We start from the raw sequence: 20,001 nt of genomic DNA on the forward strand, positions 1-20,001 counted from the left end.
ATATATATATATATGTATGTCTGCATACCAAATTTCAAGTTCATGTTAGTTATGGTTCGTAATTTATAGCTCATTAAAAATTCCACGCCTATGCTCCACGCTCTCGTTTACAAACTCATGTATACAAACCACGCNAAATGGTCTAAAGACTGTAAGACACTGTTTTATATATCCGAGTGATATTCGAAACTGATGAATACATACGTATGTATCTCCCTATTACAAACTCATGTATATATATTTTACTCTAAACAACTCCGATATATATATATATATGTATGTCTGCATACCAAATTTCAAGTTCATGTTAGTTATGGTTCGTAATTTATAGCTCATTAAAAATTCCACGCCTATGCTCCACGCTCTCGTTTACAAACTCATGTATACAAACCACGCCCCCTTTCAAAAACTCATTTATATATACCTTACTATAAGCACCTACCGTAGATACGTTCGCGTACTAAGTTTAAATTTCATGTGACATATGGTTCCGAAGATATAGCTGATAAAAATGTCCACGCCTATGGGATGTGCCGCGCCCCCTTTTATAAACTCATTTATATATACCTTACTATAAGCGCCTACCATTTTTATACCCGCATACCTAATTTCAAGTTCTTGGGACTAATGTTTCCGAAGTTATAGCTGATGAAATTTCCACGCCTATGGGATATTGCAAGCCTTCTTTTACAAACCCGTTTATATATACCTTGCCATAAGTACCTACCATAGATACGTCTGCATACCAACTTCAAATTTCATGTGACTTATGGTTTTGAAGTTATAGTTGATAAAATTTGCACGAATATGGAATGAGCTACGCCCCCTTTTACAAACTCATGTATGTATGTATATAAGTACCTACCGTATATATGTCTGCATACGAAATTTCGATTTCATGTGACTTATGGGTTTGAATTTATTAGCTGTTAAAAATTTCTACGCCTGTGGAATGAGCCACGCCCCCGTTTGCACTCATTTATATATACCTTGCTATAAGCACCTACCATAGATACGTCTGCATACCAAATTTCAATTTCATGTGACTTATGGTTTTGAAGTTATAGCTTTTAAAATTTCCACGCTCATGAGATGTACCACGCCCCTTTTACAAAGCCATTTATGTATACCTTACTATAAGCACCTACCATAGAAATGTCTGCGTACCAAATTTCAACTTCATGTGACTTATGGTTCCGAAGTAATAGCTGATAAAAAATTTGGAAGGTGCTACGCCCCCTTGTCGAATCCCAATTTTTTTCTTCCTATTATAAGCCGAGGTATCATGGCAATACTCTGCAAAAATTTCATTCGATTCTATCCATGCGTTTAGGCTGTAACCTGGCAGATACATATATATATATATATATTTACATACATACATAATTCCCAAAAATATATAGTAGTCATTATTGCGGTGTATAAGAATTATAGGAATATACCTATCGAGTACATTTTTTGTCCTAATATTCCTTTTCAATTGGCTAACAAATGTTCTAAATATGAGCCAAATCGGCAAGTAGATGCAATTTTAATGAATATCCCGACCCCAGCGGCACCTAGCGATTAAATTTTTAGTCGAAATATTTCCCTTCAAGGTGCTGATATATGTTCCAAATATGAACTAAATCGGTCCAGCCGCTTAAATAGTAGTTTCGTGACATTAATTATACGGAAAACTCTATGAAATTGTGAAATCGTGACGCCTCAGCTTTCTTAACTTTTTGGCAACAACAACAAAAAGTTTTGAATTTTTTTAAATCGAAAAACCTTCCACACAGAAGGTTCAAAAAAGTGCTTTTTACAGAATTGAAATCGGTTTAGCCGTTTGGTCAGGCATCGCCGTCATACCTAAAACATTTCATTTTTTTATATCGTCGTTTAAAGTACAAAACCGCGTATCGTCATTCTGCAAAACCGCGTAACCGACATTGGCTGCCAAAAATTGGATTTGCTCACACAAGCTCTTGGCTCAATCCTTATACATTCGTCCTGAAATATACTAGCCAGAAATGCGATTGCTTTATAAAAAGAGAACCATTTTGAAATATGAGTGTTTTTACCCTGCAGATAATAATTTCTAAAACTTCACATACGCAGTTTTGCATTTTTCTGATACGCGGTTTTGCATTTTGTTGATACGCGGTTTTGCACTTTAAACGACGATATATAGATTGCTTTCTACTTACAATGTCGACAGTTAGTTGAAAGCAATTGCCGTTTGAATATTTGAAATATTTTTAATTTACATATGTATCAACATATCTACATACAAAAAAGTTGGGGCATGTCTACTGTTTGCAATTTAATTAGTTGTAAAACTATAGCTTCATTTGTTTTTGTTAGTTTGCACACATTTGTTTTACATTTTTAATGACATTCCATTTTCAGCACTCACTGAGTCAACAACCTTGAGCGGCTCAAGTGTTTCCCAGCTGTGTTTTGTATTTTTTACGTTGCGCTTTTTTCTTGCCTTTCGGCTAATTTTGTGTACGTGTTTTTAGGTAAAATAAATGCAGCCATCAAAACAAAACAAAAGTTTTTTTCTTAATTTGTTAAATGTAGCGCATAGTTAGCTTTGTGAATTAATTTGATTTCATTGACGTTGTTGTGGTTGATTTAATTGCACTTGTTGTTTTTTGTCGTTTTTTCACATTCGCTCTTTTATTCGGTGGCCACAGTAGTCGAGTGTGCTTGCGCGTTAAATATCGGCTTCGGGTACTAGGTTCGATAACCAAAGCGGTCATAAAACACAGCTGATATACATACATAAATCAAATGGTTAAGCATACATATTTATGTCACGGGAAAGCTTGCCCTAAATCTCAAGGCGTAAAAGTTTAAGCCCTTATATTTGTAGAACATTTTTATGTCTGTCATAACATCAAGAAAATAGAAATAAGCACTGGGCGCTCAGATTTTACTAAGACTCTGGCCGGGCTTCTCCTACAATATGTGGTGTTCATCTTAATGTTGCCCCCTGTTAGAAATTTTTTTTCTTTATATATCTCAGTAGAGTTTCGGCCTAGGCACCTTTCAGTAGCGCATGTGCGGCATACTATTATTAATACTGCTATAATGCTTACCACGCAAAACAGTTTGGTCAATACATACAATTGTTATGTAGCAATTAAAAATGAATTTACATATTTCATAATTGACAATTTTGTAAGGTAATACCTCTATTGACTCTGTTCTAATTAAAGTCATAGCAAAAAAATCTTTAAAGAATAGCGAGTAGATACAAATATGGGATATAAATACATACACATATACATGTGCACATACATATGTATGCACTTAATTTATAGGTACAAAAACAACTGTTATTATGCAGTCTTTTTCAGTAAGTGTGATTTATATTTTGTAACAATAGTGCGAAAGTATACACATTTATAAATATTTAATAGTTAATATAAATACATGTATTATCAAAACAAACGGATGGCACTTTATAAAATTTCTCTATTTTTTTTGCGTCCAATTAAGATGACATATTTTGAGCATTTATAAAATGATCTATGCCCATTATACAATAGGGATGGAAAGGTAGACTCTGACTTTAGCTAAACATCTACTTTTTGGTGAAAAAATCGACTTTTTGGAATCGAGATCTGCCCCTTGAAGTCGAATCGAATCGACTCGTAGTTGATGGTAACATAATTATCTAATTTTAAAGTTTTAACGTTCTATTTTGGTATGCAGTTTTGTAGGCCATTTAATTCTAGTACCATGAGGTGCATCGGCGTAGCCAGAATGAAATTTAGGGGGGCTCGACCCTATTAAGCTGGTACTATTTTATTTATATATAAGGAAAATTTGAAAGTTAGGAGGCTACCTACCTGTCTCTTGGCTACGCCCATGTTGAGGTGCAAGTTTCAAGCTGCTATAAAATTTCGTTAGGTTTTAGTATTTTTTTTTGCTGGCGGAGGACAAAGGAAATTATACTTACCATACTTTTGTATGGGAAAAACGTGAAACACCTTCAACAAGAAAATTAATTTTTGTGAGCTGCCTGCAAATGTTTTTTGATGTTGGCTGTTGTCCGTCGCTTCACCTAAGCTTATGAAAAGAAATTGCAAATAATCGGCAAAGAATGGGGGGAAAAAGACCGATGCCGATGCCGATTAATCGGTCGGACTCTACTAGCAATCCTGCACAGTGGCACGGATTTCATCAAAAGGGTTTGAAATGCATTTTATTAGATGTATTTTCAGACAGATAGTTTGATACTCATAAATATTGGCATCGAGTAGCAAGGTAACGCTTCGGCGGGTACCAAACCACTGCCCTAGACATGCCNTAACTACTCAAGATAATTCACTCAAAATTGATATTTACAATAATTTTTAGACGAAAAATAAGAATATTACAAATTTTTGAAAAATGGGCGTAGCCAGGCCCACTTATTGTTACATGTGTATATCTTGGTAACCGCTGCACCAATTTCTTCTAAACTTGGCACAGTTGTTGGCCTTGGTACAGCATACAAAATCGCCGAAAATTTTTAAAATCGGACGATAACCACACCCACATCCCATATAACGGCAATTTAGAGAAATACAAAATCTTCGATAAATCAGTAAATATTGAAGCTAAGTTATTTAAAATTGATGCTTGCAACAATTCTTTACAAAGAAATACGTTTATCCACTTATGATCACATATATGTATATCGGTGGCTTAGCATTTACTTAATTTTGAATGATTATAACTTTTATAAGATAATATTTTTTTCACTATGATCCTGTAAAAACAAAGCAACCTAACTGATTTAGCACTATCGATAGCGCTATCGATAATGCTATCGATAGTTTTGTTTTTTCGAGACTACTTATCGTGAATATTGATAGTTTTTCTGAAAACTATCAAAACTATCGATGGTGTGACTATCGATAGTTTGACACCTCTAATGCCAGGCACGTTATCCCTGCTCTTTAACCGGTCATAACTGATTGCGTTCTATACACACCAGATTATTCTGCTACATGTGGAGAATGCGACGGGCCGGCGTACGCCAGATAAAAACTGAANTATCAAAACTATCGATGGTGTGACTATCGATAGTTTGACACCTCTAATGCCAGGCACGTTATCCCTGCTCTTTAACCGGTCATAACTGATTGCGTTCTATACACACCAGATTATTCTGCTACATGTGGAGAATGCGACGGGCCGGCGTACGCCAGATAAAAACTGAAGCGTTTTAAATCCGTAAAGTCAATTCCTTAAGTATGTACATATCAACGGCTGAGTGGTTAGGTTGAAGAACGCCCTATCTCAGAATTTGATTGAAGAACGCTCTATCTCAGCAAATTATTCAAGAGCGCCCTACTTTCGAATTTGGTTGAAGGACGCACTATCTCAGAATTTGTTTGAAGAGGGCTCTCTATCCCAGCTGACGATATATTCAATTTACATTATGATAGGACGTCGGTTTGCATATTAGGGTGGTCCAAAAATGTATGGGGGGTTGGGGGTGAAGAAAAGTCGGAATTTGTATGCTCTCACACCATAGGATTGTTCTATACCGAAAAAACTACACCCTTATTTTTTGATTATGAAATCAAAAAATATTTAGAGGACGCTCAAAGTGCCCAAAGTTGTCCATGTATTTTATATGGGGAAAAAACAACTTTTCGTAGAAATGGTATAGAATAGTTACAAATCAATATTTTTCTACCAGAAAACTCTGCTAATCTGCAGGAGATTCCCAATAATAATATCCAATTGTTTAGTTAACCATTTTTTTATTGCAACTATAATTTATAGTCCGCCAAAAATCCTGAAATATGCAATGGGGCGATCAATAAAAAATCGCTAGTATTAAAAAATGGTTAAATAAACAACTGGGTATTATTATTGAAAGTCTCCTGAAGAGAACCAGAGTTTTCCGATCGAAAAATATTGATTCCCAAGAATTATATAACATTTCTACAAAAAAATTTATTTTTCCCATATAAAAATTCATGGAAAACTTTTAGCGTTTGGAGCGACCTCTAAATATTTTTGATTTCAAAATAAAAAATAGGGGTATACTTTTTTCGATATAGAACAATCCTAGGGGGTGAGAGCATTACAATTCCGACTTTACTGTTTTTGGACTACCCTATTGTACATACTCTACGTCAGTGGTGTAGCCAGGGGGGCGCGGTGATTGGGGGGATAGATCCCCCCTTCGTCAGTGAAATGAAACTTTTTCTTTTTGAATTAATAACACAATACTATTTTGCCCTTCCGATTTATAATTTTTTTGATTTCAGACTGATGACAAATTATCTTTTAAAGAATATATAAAATTATCGGTTGGTGGATTATGTATTTGAATATTTGCGAAATACACTAGGCCATTTTGCTTAGTTCCCCACAGTGTTGGGGAAATGAAATTGTTCCTTCAGTATGAAATCTATACAAAAACTGCACTTTTCGACTGTAAATTGTATCGACTTTTTAATTTGCTCATTTGCATGCATGCATACATAGATTCCAATGATTTGATGGTATTCGCGGGAAAGTTTATGTAGGTACATTTACATATTTTACACTTTTAACAGAAATGTCAAGGCAGATATTTTAAGATACACTTCTTAACAAACAAATTTTTTAAAGTTATTATGAATGGATAAAAGAGACATCTTCTTTGAATTCAATTGAAAACTTGACATTTCAAGTGCTTATTAAAACTTTATACATGTTAACTAGATTCGCCATTTATCTTAAAATTATATAATTTTAATTAATTGTTTATAAAAATGCAGTTTACATTTTAACAAAACCCGTATAAATCCAAAGTTTAATCTTTGCACAACATTACAAAAATCAACAAACTTTCGTAAAGCTTATTAATTAGATTTGCTAGAAATACGTATTTGAGTACGCAGTTTTGTAGCCCGATCAATTCAAATAAAGCGCAAGTTCCAAATACATAGCTGGGACTTATCGTTGATTTTTAATATCTTTTTTTTGATGAAGAAAATTACCGACATCGTCAAAAATATGCCATACATCAACTGTAAATCACAGCTACTTTAAAATTGCACTTTATTAGACTAAAATTGAATGAGCTAAAAAACTGCAAAATATTAAGAGATAAAATTGAAATAGAAAGTTCGAAAATTTTCGAAACTTTGTCGATTTTTTTAATGTTGTTCAAAGATTACACTTATTGTCATTTAGTGTTTGTTAAGGAATAAGCTATATTTTTATAAACAAATAATTCAAATTAAAATATAATAAAATAAATAGTCAAATCTAGTCAATATGTGAGTGTCGTAAAGTTATCATATTTTAGAACATCTCTTTCTTAATTAACGATGACACTGCTTCTATATGAAGCTGATTTCGAAATTTTTTTTTAATACAATTTAGTATCGAAAATATTCTTTCAAAACTTGCCTAGGAATGTGATATAATGGTTCGTTCAAAACCTTTTTTCAAAACTTATAAAGGCAAAAACGAGAAGGCGAAGACAAAAAGAGAAAAAAAAGTTTCCCGCAGTGAGTTTTCAGATTTTCAAAACGGTATAGCAATTTAATTTTTTAAATTTAAATAAAGCATGAAGACTCCATGGAATAAACGAGTAGATAAAAAATATATAACGGTAAAACTGGAACATACATAAATATATGAAGAATGCTCTTAGGCGACGCCTCTAGCCAATGTGTGTCTCAGATTTAAGTTATCGATGGACATTTTTTTTCACCCTCTCCCCCCAAAGCCAGATCCTGGCTACACCACTGCTCTACGTATACAAATACGAGTATGTAAGTTTGTTTGTACCCTGTCGGAATAGAGCAAACAGCAGGCAGTGTAGAGGTGCCAGCTAATATTTGTTCTGTTCTAAGAGGTTCTGGGTTCAATTGCCATCTGACGAAATATATTAAAATGATAATAAATTCTTCTGTTTTTTGTGTCTCGGAACTTATAAAAAAGCTAATGTGAAGTGCAGAACAAAAAAAAAATTAGACTTGAAAGTTCTTTAAACCAAATGTATTTAAAAGCAGTTGAAATCATAGTCAGAGTCGGACAATTGATTTTTCAACTACTTGTAGTTAATAAAGAAATACTTATCATATTGCTTTTAAAGTAGTTAATTTTTCGACTGGGTATGCACATACGTATATGTATAAGTATGTATCAGATATTTTTGCTAAGACTTTGTGTTGTCCACTTAAATAATAGATGGATATTGTAAGTCATTTGTTAAAATGTCAGTACCTATTGAAAAAATAAAACAATTTCCAATATATGTGGAGTTTATAGAAATAGAAAAAAAACCTGATCGGATTCTTAATTCACTCTGAAAAGACTTGCATAAATGTTTATGAGATATCTGGCTTTAAAACCGAGGCTAAAAACTTGAATAAAGATAAATGCAAGTATCATTATCTTATTTATTTGCCATTCTCCAGTTTTTATGTACAGGTGTTCATAAAGCAATAAATTGGCATACTTAGTATGTATGCATATATATACATATGTATATAAACGTATATAGGTGTATATGTGCATTATATCGTACCAGAAATAAAGCATGCCTTACACCCTCGAATCTGAAGTATTTTTGCAAGGCAACTTCGAAAGTTTTTTATATATTTTTTTACCGAATGCAGGCGTCGCATTTTTACATGTTTCGTCATTTCTTCCGAATTTACAGTCAGACCTTAAAGTATGATAAATCGTTGTTCTTGTTTCGAGTAAACAATTTCTGTTTGTACCAAAGTTCATTGACCTTAAGTAAGTCGAGCTAATACTTACCAGATCTCTGTTATAATCACCCTAACGTAACACCCTAAGATCAGTAAATTAAAGATCGTCAGAAATCATTAAACTTTGGATAAGGAAGTATATAGATTCCAAGGCAATTTCGATTATCTTTTTTTTTTGGAGGCGATGTAGGTGTCACCGAATAATACAAAAAGGCGAGCCCTAGGTCGGCAAATTTTTTTTTTTCGAAATTGCGTTGCAAAAATGCTTTAGCCTCAGCGGTGTAGGGCGAAGTTTTTTTGTTTACTTCTAAGGTGGGACGATATAATGTACACCCATTGTACATACATATGTATGTCGGTATTCTGAAATCTACGTCCATGTGATTCCGGGTGTCTATAATGTGATTATCTTTTGCAATTAGAAATGTTGTTTTAGAAAATAAAGATAAATATGTATGTATGTATATTGTAAAAACTGCTTGTATTTTCTAGACAGACGTCAGTGTATGTAGTACTTGCACATATTTACCACGCTTTTTGTTGATTTATTCTGAAGTGTGGTTTCTATAATTTTAACTGCCACTTTATCATTTATCTTTCAAACCAAACAAACTAAGCTGTCATAAATTCTTACATCTTACATCGAACCCTGAGGTATGGGGGATAAAGTCACGAACTAAATATAAAACTGCATTATCGGCGTACGTACAGATGAAGACGTAGATACATTTATGTACATGCATAAATACATTTGTATGGATGTATGTACATATGTATGTTTGTATTAACCAAGTATAATAACCCAGCAGAAAAAAAATATCAATTGATAAAAAATAACCCACTTGTAGTTAGCCCTTTTTCGGGATTTCTATAAAATATATATCCCGTAGTTAGCTACAAAAAGCTAACTTGAAACTAGTTGACAAGTAATGCAGGAGTAATGAAGGAGATTGTTTTCTTTAAACGCATTTCTATATAAATATCCTATCATATATAATATCATTTTGAAGTGATGTCTGCCGGAGTTGGAATATGGGACCACCTACAGGAGAATATGTAAACAAATATGAAATGTAATAAACTAAAGTAAATAAAAATAAAAAAATATAAAAAAAATATTTTATTTTCCTATTGATATTTTATATCCGAAAGTAGTTAGTTACAAGTTATTTACATCAAATGCAGAGGTAATCACCCTTGACTATTTCGCGGCCATCGCCATAAAAATATAGCAAGCTTTCTCCAAAGAATATATATAGATAATCAGCGACTTTTAGCTCCTTCCTAATCAACTTAAATTTAGCTTATACTTAGATCGATTTCCTGCAGGGAAGTTATACATCAGTATGAATACTTGTGCCAAAACAATTTTTACCGCATTTTAAGTAGTGGTCGAAATGGAGACTAGTCCTCAAGCTCAACGAGAAAAGTGGATACAGAGAATTTTCCCCACGGGGTTCTCAGGGGACTGGGCCGTTAACTGTAAAGCACTTCAAAAAACGACCTTGAAAAACGAGCAATCATATACATTATTATCAAGAATAAACAAAATTATAAATATGTATGTATGAATGTAAGTAAGAAGTATGTAGAACTTGCGCAACTTGAACTGAAGTGTCAGATATAACCACTTTGTATTCCACCATGGTCGATTGGCTAAAGGTGCACCGTACCACAAGGTAGAGCCAGGTTTCGCTTCTTGGTACAAGCAACATCCAAAACGTTCTTTTTAAATAGCGGACACCCCTTGGTAGGCAATGGTAAACCGAGTGTATCTTGCCATGAATAAAGCTTCTCATTAAAATCTTTTGCCGTTCGGAAGCGGCGTAAAACTGTAGGTCTCTCCCCTTTGTGTGACAACACAAAGTCGCACACCTCACATCGGAGGAGAAGCTCGGCCAAGCATTAGAAAATTTGAAAACACCAAATTATTTTATTTTATTTTATGGTAAGAGGTATAAGTTGTGATTACACGTCACTTTCATTACAATTCCTGTCTCGGCGTTGGATATAATTCCTTATTTTTAATATTTTTACTGAGCTTTGTACCACGATTGTTTATTAGGAAAAATTGAAAAACGCAACAAAGTCTAAGCGGTAGAAGTTATAGCACTATTTCGGAGATCACCACATCTCCTCATCAGACTTCTTTTTTCTAGACTTCAGCAGGGATCGAACCTGCGAATTCGATGTTCAAAGTCAGAAGCGTTAACCACTGAGCTATGTACATCCCGTAAACTCTTGTTGCTAATTCATTTTCCTTATTCAACCAACTACTATCAAGTGCAGCTGATTTGCCGCTATTTAAACTCGACAGCGTGGTTGTTGTTGTCAATTTTATACATCCATTCGCTTATTTGCTTTTTTGTATACTTAGTTTCAGGCAGGCTCTTCCTAAACTATGTCTTTTGTCAATGTTATTGTGGCTTGTTAACATTTTTATTGTTAATATTTTTATTTAGCTTTGTACCACGATTGCTTATTAGGAAAAATTGAAAAAGCAACAAAGTCTAAGCGGTAGAAGTTCTGTATAAGAGTTGATGCATATACCATATCAACTCCTCGCCACCGTACTTGAATAGCTCAGCTGACAGGCTGTCAACTCCAGCTGCTTTGCTGTTTTTCAGCCGCGTTATTGCTATTAGTACCTCGGCATAGTCAGGCGCAGGAACATCGACTCCATCATCATCGACTGGGGGATCGGGTTCTTCTTCTTCACAACTTTCCGTGCTGCTACCATTCAGTAGCGTGGAAAAGTGTTCCCTCCATAATTTAAGTACGTTCTGAACATCGGTAACTAGGTCGTCATTGTTGTTCTTACAGGAGTACGCCCTGGTCTTTAAACCTTCCGTAAGTCGCTTAACTCTCTGATAAAATTTTCGGGCATTCTTCCTGTCGGCCAGCATCTTAAGCTCTTCGCACTCACGTATTTCGACCTTTCTCTTCTTATTGCGGCAAATACGTTTCGCTTCCCTCTTCAGATCCCTATAGCGGCCCCTCATAGCGTGCGTTGCGCCCGATCGCCGCGTGGCCCTGTAGGCGGCATCTTTTTTCTCTGCAGCTTCCTGACACTCCTCAGCGTACCAGTTGTTTTTTCGGGCTCGCTGAAATCGGACTACTTCTTCGGCGGCGGTACTTAATGAGCGGGAGATGTGGTTCCACTGCTCGCATGTGTCGGTTTGTTGGAGAGCAGGTCTGGGAGTCGAGTAGCGAATGCATTGGCGGTCTGCTGTGATTGCAGCTCTTCGACGTTAAGCTTTCCTTGCATATTTGGGCGCACATTTTTTGCTACACATAGGCGGGTGCGTATCTTGGCTGCTCAAGCTTGGCTGCGGGCGCGTATCTTGGCTCAATGTTTGGGCCTCGGAGTGTACGTACGTCTAAAACACTGGAAGCGTGCCTTCCGTCTATCACAACATGATCGATTTGGTTTAACGTTTTTCGATCCGGAGACAGCCACCTAGCTTGATGGATCTTTAATACTTTAACTGCACGTACTGCATACTACCATGTTTCGGGTACCGGCGAAGTCGATCAGTCTCAATCTGTTGTCGGACGTTTCGTCGTGGATGCTGTATTTTCCATCAGTGGTTAGAAAGATCCCTTCCTTTCCGACCCTGGCATTGAAGTCGCCAAGCACGATTTTGATATCATGACGGAGGCAGCGCTCGTACGTGTCGGGTCCCAAACCCAGCGCAAAACATATTGCGGGGACGGGGGTGGTTTCCTAACCAAATACACGTTTATATAGCACCTACTGGTGAATAGACGCTAAAGACTTCAGTGAGCCCTTAAACCGAATAAGTCTTTCTGCCGTGACCCATGGCTCCACTCGGATTGGTTACCGCATCTTGCACATGGGTTGCTCACGTTGCCCACTGTGTGCGAACGAGGACGCAAGAGTCGGGATTGAGTATAGTAACTGTAACTGCATACCCAGCGCGACGACTATACCCCATTGCACTCCTTTTACGTATGTACAGTGGCCGAAATAATTATAGCCGCACCATATTTTGACAAGTTGTAACATATTACTTTTGTTGTTATTTTTTCGTGCAATATTTAAAAAAAATCGACAAACTTTCGGAAAATTGTTTAACTTTTTCAATTCGATTTTTAGAAATATTGTGAGTATGCAGTTTTGTAGAACTAAGTACAAGTTTCAAATTGCTAAAAATTACGATTGTTTTTTAGATTTCTTTTTGTCCCATTCGCTTCCATATAACGAACACACACAATTTATTTTTATATGGACGAAAACCGTAACATCCTGGACAAAAAAAGTTCTAAAAAAATGAAGCGTACTTTTTAGCCATTTGAAACTTGTACTTTGTTTTGTTAGAATTCCATGGGCTACAAAACTGCATACTCAGAATCTTTCTAGGAAATCTAATTAAAAAAGGGTAGGAATTTATACGAAGGTTTGTTGTATTTTTTGTTAAATACTGTACAAAGTTTGTAATAAAACTCGCGCGTTTAAATGTTTTCACATCACATGTTTACATCACAAGAATGTCCGTACAAAGTAAACTTAAAGATAGCACACGTTGTTGCGGTGATGCCAGACTTAAACACTCCTCGTCAGCGTGGATTCCTCTTTTACGAAATTCAAATATTCATTTACAGCAAATTCATTTGCTTTGTAAATTGTACATGTTTAGACATCGGCAAATTCTTCGTAAATATATCCGCCGTCATCTGTTCCGTGGGTCAGTACTTTAATGCAATCTTTCTCTCGACTATCAGCTCGCGTATATGATGATATCGAACAACGATATGTTTAGTGCGGTTGAGGTACACCCGATTGGTTGCTAACTTCTCTGCCCCTTGATTGTCAATGCGTAGCACAATTGGAACGTCTTTCCAAAAACCAATTTCTTTCAGTACTGCTTTCTAGGCAGCATTTGGTGCGGCCATGTATTCAGCCTCTGTGCTGCTTAACGCGATTGTGTTCTGCTTCTTCGATTCCCATGATATAGTGCAGTTGCCATACATGAACACGAAGCCTGTGTACGACTTACGATTATGGGCATCGCATCCCCAATCGGCATCAACATAACCTTGAACACGCTTGCCACCTGCACGGTAAGAAAGTTTAAGATTCATACTACTAAGATATCCTTCGCTGCAGTCATATGCTCCTTGTGTGGGTCTTTGTTTCTTTGCGACAGCTTTGAACCCGTAAATACATTAGTACTCCAATGAGCGATTGGTATTGTGTTACATCTGCTTTTACACAATTTTCTTGCATGCCACTTGATAGCCTTTCTCCAAAGAAATCGCCAGACTCTTGCATTTGTCCATGCCGTATTGTATTAGCAAGTCACGTTTATACTGATTTTGACAACATCACGTTTGATTTCCTTTATCTACTACGTCGAATCTGTCGGATATGAGTGCCTTTACCCTACAAAGCCCTGAGATGTACTTGCAAGCAATGATCATGTCGTCAACATACACTGAGATGAGAACTAACTCATCCCCGAATTCAGCTTATACAAACATGGCTCATCATCGCATGCTACCTCGTCAAGTTTGAAGTTCCACTGCCTGCCCGATTGTTTGAAGCCATAAATTGCCTTTTGCAATTTTAAAACTTTTGCTGGTTGTTTCTGGTCAATAAAACCCTCAGGCTGCCGCATATATATCTCGCCATCTAAATCGCCGTACAAGTATGCTGTGCTTACATCTAGATGGTGAAGGTGCATCTTCTCGAGAAAGTTTCTCGGTAGTCGATACCGAATCTTTGTTCGCACCCCTTTGCTACCAGTAGTGGCTTGTAGCGTTCAATTTCTCCGCTCTTATTGCGCTTTAAAGCGAACACCCACTTATTTTTAATTGCCTTCTTACCTGGCGGTAGTTCAACGTACGCCCACGTTTAATTTTTTTCCAGCGCTGCGAATTCGACCTGCATAGCATTCTTCCACTCTTTGCATTTGTGACTCGAAAGGGCCTCCTCGACGCTCGTAGGAACACTCTCACCTGTTATGCTGTTGACTACGTTGAACTGCTTTTGGGTCGTCCACGCTGACCAGTTTTTATCAATTTCGGTCTACCCTTACCAACCTTGGTAACATTTTCAGATATCTCCTGGTTGTCACTGCTATTATCATATACAGACTCACATGCTCCTTTTGCATGTGCACTGTCATAAGTTGAACTGTCGCTCTCCAGCTCATCGTTGCTAGCTGTGGGCGGTGAGATATTTGGCATATTCTCTTCCCCGTGAAAAATTTGGTGTACATCATCATTTTCGCTACTTTGCAATGCATGCATGCATGCTTTGCTGTTATCAACGAAATTTTCATTAAAGAGTACATCTCTCATCACAACAATTTTATTTAGCTCTTCGTGGCAGTGATCGGACACAAAAAAAAATCTGTGTGATAGAATCTGGAAAAAAATGTGGTAGATTTCAAAAAAATGTGGAAAATCTCAGGTTTTGGATCAAACTTTGTACAAAAATTAAAAAAATACTGCAAGGGTTCACCTAATTTGTATTTGTATTTGTATTATTTTATAAGTTCTCTGCATGTTCTCTGATGACGGTCAGCTTCGAACAACAGCATGGTTTGATCAAGAACAAGCAAGGCGTACCGCTTGTACGACGAAGCAGTGATCGGACTCAGAGAACTTATAAAATACATACTTTAATAATACATGTTCTCTGCGGACTTATACCAAATTGTGGTAGATCTGCCACTTTTTTGAACATCTACCACATATACCACACAAGGTCTGAAATCTACCACATATTCGCGTTTTTGAGTAGTTTTATTTTTGCTCGACATAATTTTCTTAATTTTAAGAGCAAAAATTGTCCAACACTAAACACAAGAATGATATAATACAAGATTCCAAATTCCCGGCGGCGATGAAATTTTTCAAGTAAAAGTAAACAAAGCCGAATGGGAGCATAAAATAAACTGTAAAATAGTAAATTTGCTCAATAATAAATTTTTCGACAAGAAACGTGGTTTTATTGTGTTAAATTGCAAAATATATGATTTATAAAATAGCGAAAATGTTAAAACGAATTCTTTAAGAGTATCGGAAATTTGCTACGATTCTTTTAGGAATCTTTAAGGAAAAACATATGAAGCGGTTGACAAGAACTAGTAAAGAAATTTCTGTACGATTTCTTAAAAAAATTGTGATACCTTTCAGAATACTCTTAAATCCTGGTATGCAGGGTATACATATACATACGAATATGAAAAGATAAAGAAGCTGTTGTTGACACAAGGAGTTCATACAAACGGTAAATGTTGTTTTTTACGATTGCTACAACCTGTAGTTATTGAATCAGGATTTGATAGGCGCATACTTTGAAAGTAGAACGGTTTTCGAGACCGACTTTTTCAGCTTTAAAAAGATAGCTATTAAAGTTTTAATATCTTCCCCCATAATGAATCGTTTCATGAGCTATTTCATCTCTGTTAGAAAAAGTTAAATAGCCTTTCGAGGAAAATAAATGTTATAAAATCGACTAAGTGACAGAGCTATAATTGATCAAAGTGTAATTTTTATAAAAATTTTTATTATTTTTAAGCATCCACCTTTCTTTTGATATTTTTTTCAACCAAATAAACTAGGGATGTACGATTAATCAATTAATGAACAAGCTGATTAAGCGAAAGCCAATTAATTAATTAATCAACGAATACTTATTTTCGACTAATCAAAATGAGTAATTTCCGATTAACTACATATTGATTAATCAGAATCTAATTAATTTGGTTAATCAGCAAACTGATTAATCATTACCTGGCTAACCAGAAATATGAGTCATTGCTGTTATATTTTATTTTACATACATATGTATGTATGCAAAAATAGAAAGGAATTTATACATATGTTCATTAGGGTGCCCCCCGAAAATGCTGTTTTTGGAAATTTTACCCACCCCTTAATTTTATTATTTTTTATGAGAAATATTATTGCCTATTTTTATAGATTTTTTCGAGGTCATTTAGAGGTCGCGACTTGTCGACTGAAGTCAGAAAAAAGGATTTTGTAGATCTATGAGTTTTGGAATGACTACTTTTGCTTCGACTTCAAAGAGCGAATATGATCTGAGAAGAGGATATATAGGCATTTAAAATGGCGTATAATAATTCATTGTCGGACTTGGCTTGTTGGAATTTTTTATCGGGTACAATAAAAAAAAACCCACATTTCTTTTAATTTTTTAAATTTTGACCATCGATTATTTTAACAATTTAAAAATATGTAGTACTATCTAAAATTAAATCTATTTTTAAACAAACTGATAGCTCATTTATTGCATTAAAATTGGCGAAGTTAGAGACTTTTCTTAAATACGGCCTTGAATTTATACCATCACTTTTTCATAGTACATACATAATCATATTTTATAGGCCCGCCGAAATGCCCATAGAATGCCAGGAAATGCTATGTAGGCATAAATAAATAATCTTTAGTTTAAAAAAAGGTTACATAAGCAATTGTTATTGGAAGTCTCCTGAAGAGAACCAGGGGTTTCCGATAGAAAAATATTGATTTTCAAGAGTTCTATACATAAAATACTGCATGGAAAACTTTGAGCTCTTTGAACGACCTCTAAGTATTTTTTGTTTTGATTTTGATTTTTTCGAAATAGAACAATCTTAGGGTGTGAGAGCATTAAAATTCAGTATTTACTTATATTGGACCACCCCAATGTACTTAAAACGGAGACACGCCACCTCTTGCTGAGCAGATGGGGCTCGTTAACTGCCTTTCACGAAAACAATGCGCTTAATAAGTTCGTTTATTTTTTAAAGTACTTCAAATTATAATCTAGGGAAAAGCATGCGAAAAAAGTTTACAGTTATATATTTCAAAGCATGAGATGAAAAATGTTTTTTAAACCTCTCATCATTCAGTATCTTTTTCAAGCTTATATTAAGTACGTTTCACCTGTGTGTAGATAAATCTTGCAATCAATTTTTAACCAACTTCCAGATGAGCTAGAGACTCGAAACTTAATCTTAGCTCAGCACCTGGGGACAATGAGATATTTGAAAAACTCGTATTTATGGACCGCAATAGTTCATATTTGCAATTAATATTAGCTACATGAAAAGGAATAAGTACACAACTTACCCGATAGGTGGTACAGGAGTTGAGATATTTGGAAACCCGTATTTATGGTGCGATTTGTTTCACATTTAGAACATATATTACTTAAATGTAAAGAAATAACTCCACAAAAAATTTAGCCGTTAGGTGGCGCGGGGGTATATTTGTTTTACTAATCACTAATAAAAGCTTGTCATTAAAATAATTGTTTTTAAATTACTTGTTTAAAATAAAAACATTTATATACTGGGAATCATCTTTAGTACACCTAAAATCGTACACATCCCAATTTGTTTTGTGGTTACAAAATCTTAACCAAGTCTGCTCACGACATCGTCATCCTTCATATAGCAATACATCTATACACATATGAAACAAATTAATAAGTATTGATAAAATAAATAGGTTGTGCATAACGCATTTACCCAAAAAATTCTGGGACACCCTAATGCACCTACATATACAATGTATGTACATGCATGCAAAAATATGTATAGATATATGAGGCCAGAAATTCTATAGTAGCCTATCTACAAAAGCAATAAAAGTTATGACAAATTATAATCAACGAATTTTATAACACGTTTTAGGTAAAACATTTTTGTTTTATTAGTGTATTATGGCTACTGTGGTTTTCATCGCTTATATGTATAAGCATACACATGCCTGGACAGGTATGTCTAGAATTGACAAAATATTTACAAAAGGGTCTAAACATATATACATTAGACTAATCGACTAAGATGCCTGTTAAAAGCGCAGCCCTTAGTATTAAGTTTAAAAGATCGCGCATCGCNCAAAAGGGTCTAAACATATATACATTAGACTAATCGACTAAGATGCCTGTAAGCGCAGCCCTTAGTATTAAGTTTAAAAGATCGCGCTCATGAATTTCTATTTTCAATATAAAGTACTTAGAAAAAAATTGTGTTCAACTTTGGAATTTGTTTCCTCGGCTATGAACTATCGAACTAAAAACAGCGATACACTTTTTTGGGGAAAATTAGCCGCTCTATAAAAACGTCTATTATCATATTTTTTACAAACCGACTGGTTTAACAGTTACTCAAACTTAAAATTAAATGTATGTCTTATTACTGTTTTTTCTCCTATTTTAGGTAAAATAATTAAATTATCGTTAAATAATGCAAATTTTTTTTTACACATATCCTGCAAATTGTAATTGCCTGTTAGAAATATGTATTAACATTATTTTTAAATTGTTGAGCTTTACAGTTGTAAGTTCTATATGTTTATAGTTTCAAAATTGCCTTTTTTGTAACTTAAGATCTGAACACATTGAAAACGACGAGCTACAGACTACAGCTGTCAAATTATTTTAACACGTACTCTTATGTAGATACATAATTATTTTGGCAACGACCGGGCTTCGCGACGGCTGTGGTTGTGGCCAGATTAGACTATTTCTATTTTGCCGGCGACAGATAAGGTTCTTCCTCTTATTTTATGTCAAACTCGTCCAAATTCATGATGTCGCTGCCGCGTTCAAAAAAATCATGTCGTCGTCGACAAAGCGTTTAGATAACGAAGATAACAAATTGGTAGCAGGGGCCCGTAGCTCGTCGTTTTCAATGTGTTTAAAATTTAACTATTGAGTAACTGATTAAACTAATAAAACAAAGCACAACTCGATTCAAAAATACTCATTGTTACATATTTATTAAGTTAAAAACTTTAAAACAAGATTATTTATGTAAAATCTAAAGTTACAAAAAAGGCAATTTAAAAAAAAATATAAGCAAGTAGTAGAACTTACAACTGTAAAGATCAATCATTTAAAAATAATTTTAATATCTTTTTGAAACTGGGAATTACAACTTTCAAGATTTTTTAAGCAATTTTGCAACATTAAATAATAATTTTAATTAGTTTACTTAAAATAGGAGAAAAAACTGTAATAATGACATTAGTTTAACTTTAAGTTTGAATAACCGTTAAACCAGTAGATTTATCAAAAAATCATAATAGACGTTTTTTGTATAGCGGCTAATTTCCTACAAAAATATGTATCGTTATTTTTAGTTCGATAAATCATGTACATAAAGTCCATTGCGTCACCTTCGCCGTCACTGTCAGTTGTCAAAAAAGTTGAATCGGTGTATTTGTATGAAGTAACGCTGCAAACCATTTTTTCAGAGTATTCTGAACTGTAGAGAAATGTGTAAGAATTCGTAAAGGTCTTATCCGA

This window comes from Rhagoletis zephyria, unplaced genomic scaffold (genome assembly GCF_001687245.7).
Source record: "Rhagoletis zephyria isolate East Lansing unplaced genomic scaffold, Rhagoletis_zephyria_1.1 Rzeph_scaffold_00480, whole genome shotgun sequence".
NCBI classification, from domain to species: Eukaryota; Metazoa; Arthropoda; class Insecta; order Diptera; family Tephritidae; genus Rhagoletis; species Rhagoletis zephyria.